The 3,641-nt window shown below is 44.9% G+C and overlaps 1 pseudogene; it reads right to left on the reverse strand.

Moving 5' to 3' along the window:
• Window positions 1–2,297: 2,297 nt before the first annotated feature.
• Window positions 2,298–2,415, reverse strand: LOC126189940 (5S ribosomal RNA; annotated as a pseudogene).
• Between the last annotated feature and the right edge of the window lie 1,226 nt (window positions 2,416–3,641).

Below are 3,641 nucleotides of genomic sequence, written 5' to 3' on the forward strand. Positions count from 1 at the left end.
TTGCCGACCAGAAGGTGGACTCCTGCTGAACTTTCACAGATGTCTTCTTATTTACAATCTCTTCCAATTCTTCTTCTCTTGTAATACGATTTATAACCTCTTATGGCAGAACTTACGTGTTATTCTGCAGCCAAACAGAGCCGCATATGGAGACCTCTTGGCACCGGAATGATATGCACGGTTGTTCATTAACTGGACGAGCCGTAAACCCACACACCAATGATTATTTTGTTCTCTTTGCATCCATGTTGTCAGTACATGCTCCAAATATGGTTTGCTCTTTCAGCGCTTCGTTAACTTTGGCTATGACGAGGTTTCCCAAGTACGATTCTCAGTTGCAACCAGTACTCTTTGTTGTCAGATTGCCTCCAGTTGTCTGGAGGATTGATGTACCTTCGAGGAGGGTGGATATATGAATCAAAGGGTACGCTGTTTTGTCAGCTGATTTTGTTTTAAGGGCTTTAAGTAAAACAAACTTAGTCAAGTGATCTTTATATACTAGAAGGAGCTTATATTCAGCACGTGGATGAGTTTGAAAATTAGTTACGTCACTCAGGCATCGAGAATTAAATTCAGAAGAAATCATTAGTTTTACTGCTATGTCTTTTCTATAGCCCTTCCGATTCTACTGGTAGAGTTCACAGATTTCTATGAAAAGCTCTATATGATGACGAATTGTATTAACATAGCTTGCAGATGGCCCTTCTCACTACGTTCCAGTAACGGGGAATTTAACGAGCTCAATACTCCAGACTTTATTAGCCCAATTCTTCCATCCACAAACTTTACGCTAATACAACAGCAATGACTATACTTACGGCTGCTTAGTGACATATGACTAACCAGTTACGTCACAAAGTGTCGTCATTCCGGCCCGAAGTGGGTCTGAGGAAAGTTCTTGAAGCAAGTAAGAAGAGGAAGGGTGGGATAGCTGTCCTTTTGAAGGGCAAAATTACACTTAAGGTTCATGAACCAAGTCGAAAAAGTACAGTAATGAAAAATTAATTGCTGCAAAGACTATAAGGATTGCGCGTGGTTGCAGCCGAAAAAAAGCACGATATGTTCAACCGGATATTGATTTCAAAACCAATTGTTTTTTTGTGTGTGTGTCGGCTCTTACGCTAGAATTTCGGGCTCAACAAAACGAGCTCCCAGCCAGTCAATGTATCCTAGCGTATTGTGTGTGTAAGCTGGGACTCCGAAAGAGTCTGGAACCGCGAGACCGCTACGGTCGCAAGTTCGAATCCTGCCTCAGGCATGGATGTGTTTGATGTCCTTAGGTTAGTTAGGTTTAACTAGTTCTAAGTTCTAGGGGACTAATGACCTCAGCAGTTGAGTCCCATAGTGCTCAGAGCCATTTGAACTCCGAAAGACTGATCTGAATCTTGATGAGAAACAAAGCAATGAATGAGGTCGCTCAGTAATATGTCGGATTGGACGAGTTCTTGACCTGTTTGCGGCAGATACCCAGTACTACGTCAAACGCATGAAGGTCCTGCACGGCAGGCAAGGGCAAAGATACGAAAAAAAAAGAAACAAGGAGAAGCATATGCCACTGAAACTGATGGTGCGATACAGCAAATTTCTTACGCCCTCAGTGAAAATGATGAGGAGAGTTAATTTTATCTTCAGCAGTTAACTGACTAGATCCATGGTGACTACCATCCTGATGTCAAGACTGTAAACGCTCAACTGTTGAAGTATAGAACTGATATAGTGAGTCCCCCATATATCAAGAACACTAGGTACAAAATTTTCACCTTCGTAACTGAGTGGTTCTGGAAAATCTGCAAAGCGGCCGCGAGAGCGGTGTGTTGACCGCATGCAGCTGTATATTCCATCCGCATAACGCCGCAAGGCAGAGGGTGACACGGCGGCCGGTAGACATTGAGCGTTCACGGCCTGACGAGGAGCTCAATAGGTACAAAATTCTTATAGATATGTGGTGCTAGTCTTAAGGTCATCTCTGGAGGAAGTGTGTCGACAAGTGGGTGAGACAGCAGCAGACATTATTGTTGAAGCTGCTCGATCGCAGGTTTACAGTGCAACGTAAAATCTCCTTCAGACCAGTTTCTTCCGGAGAACGAGGTCCTCAGCCTGATTCCGCACTCCGTCTTCAGGCCACGAGTGGCCTACCGGGACCATCCGACCGCCGTGTCATCCTCGGTGCAGGATGCGGATAGGAGGGGCGTGGGGTCAATACACTGCTCTCCCGGTCGTAAGATAGTATTCTTGACCGAAGCCGCTACTATTCTGCTCCTCAATTGGCATCACGAGGCTGAGTGCACCCCGAAAAATGGCAACAGCGCACGGCGGCCTGGATGGTCAGCCATCCAAGTGCTGACCACGCCCGACAGCGCTTAACTTCGGTGATCTCACGGGAACCGGTGTATCCACTGCGGCAAGGCCGTTGCCCTCCTCAGCCGTGATACTGCCAAAAATTTGATTACTCGACTAGTGATGCAGAAGAAGCGAGGAAACTTGAATAAACGGAAGATCAAAAGTATAGCCACAGCATTTGGCGTGGTGGAAGCTGGCAGAGCTAAAATTTTCTTGTCACCATTGCAATTTGGCCTGGCCGCATTCATCTACAAGAAGCATGGCTCTCGGAATGTAGTTGATGTATTGTCTGCTTTAGGATACAGTGCTTCCCACACAGAAATAATACGATTTGAGGTGTCAGCGATAATGGCCAAGGGACTGGCATTTGGTCCATCCATGTCATTTCAATTTTTCTTTGACTACACTAACCAGAAGACCCAAACTTTTGGTGGAAACAAAGCTTTCCATGTAATGGGGGGGAATCCAATGCACCACATCAAAGACTGCCACACTTACACAGGATCCTATTCCACGACTAGAAAATTACCTTCACCAGAGGCGAACTGAAATTTTGAGAAAAATGATAATGCTGCAAGTTTGGGAATCATTAAGCTCAACATTATTCGAAATTGCTTGCAGTTGTCTTCGTAACTGGATATTGTTATTCCACTCCCACCAGACCTACTTCGGTTGTATGTCACAGTCAATCAAATGCCAGGTACTCCTGGGTGGAATGTGTTCATGTGGGAAGTCGCCATAGATATTCCTTATCAACAAACTCACATTTCCTGCCAGCCCTTCACATCAGCTCCACCCAGCATTTATGACACAATACTTAAAAAAAAAATCGGGATGAACCAATGAGAGAGTAACATCGTGTGACGGGAGTGGCAAACAGAAAATTTTCACTTTATCGTAGCCATACATAAACGGAATTTCATGCAATTTTTTCCGATTGTGTGTTAGATGATCACTTGTTGGACCTAATTGATAATTGCTTTGGACAGCATGCGGGCCGACCGCTGTGGTCGAGCGGTTCTAGGCGCTTCAGTCCGGAACCGCGCTGCTGCTACGGTATCAGGTTCGAATCCTGCCTCGGGCAGATGTGTGTGATGTCCTTAGGTTAGTTAGATTTAACTAGTTCTAAATCTAGGGGACTGATGACCTCAAATGTTAAGTCCCATAGTGCTCAGAGCCATTTAAACCATTTTTTGACAGCTTGAGGGCCACAGTTTGGACTCCCCTGATCGAAAAGCTCGTGAAATTGTTGCAAGCTGTAAAGGGCAACTTATCGAAAATACTCTAATTTCAACATGCGC

The sequence above is a fragment of the Schistocerca cancellata genome, chromosome 5 (genome assembly GCF_023864275.1).
Source record: "Schistocerca cancellata isolate TAMUIC-IGC-003103 chromosome 5, iqSchCanc2.1, whole genome shotgun sequence".
NCBI classification, from domain to species: domain Eukaryota; kingdom Metazoa; phylum Arthropoda; class Insecta; order Orthoptera; family Acrididae; genus Schistocerca; species Schistocerca cancellata.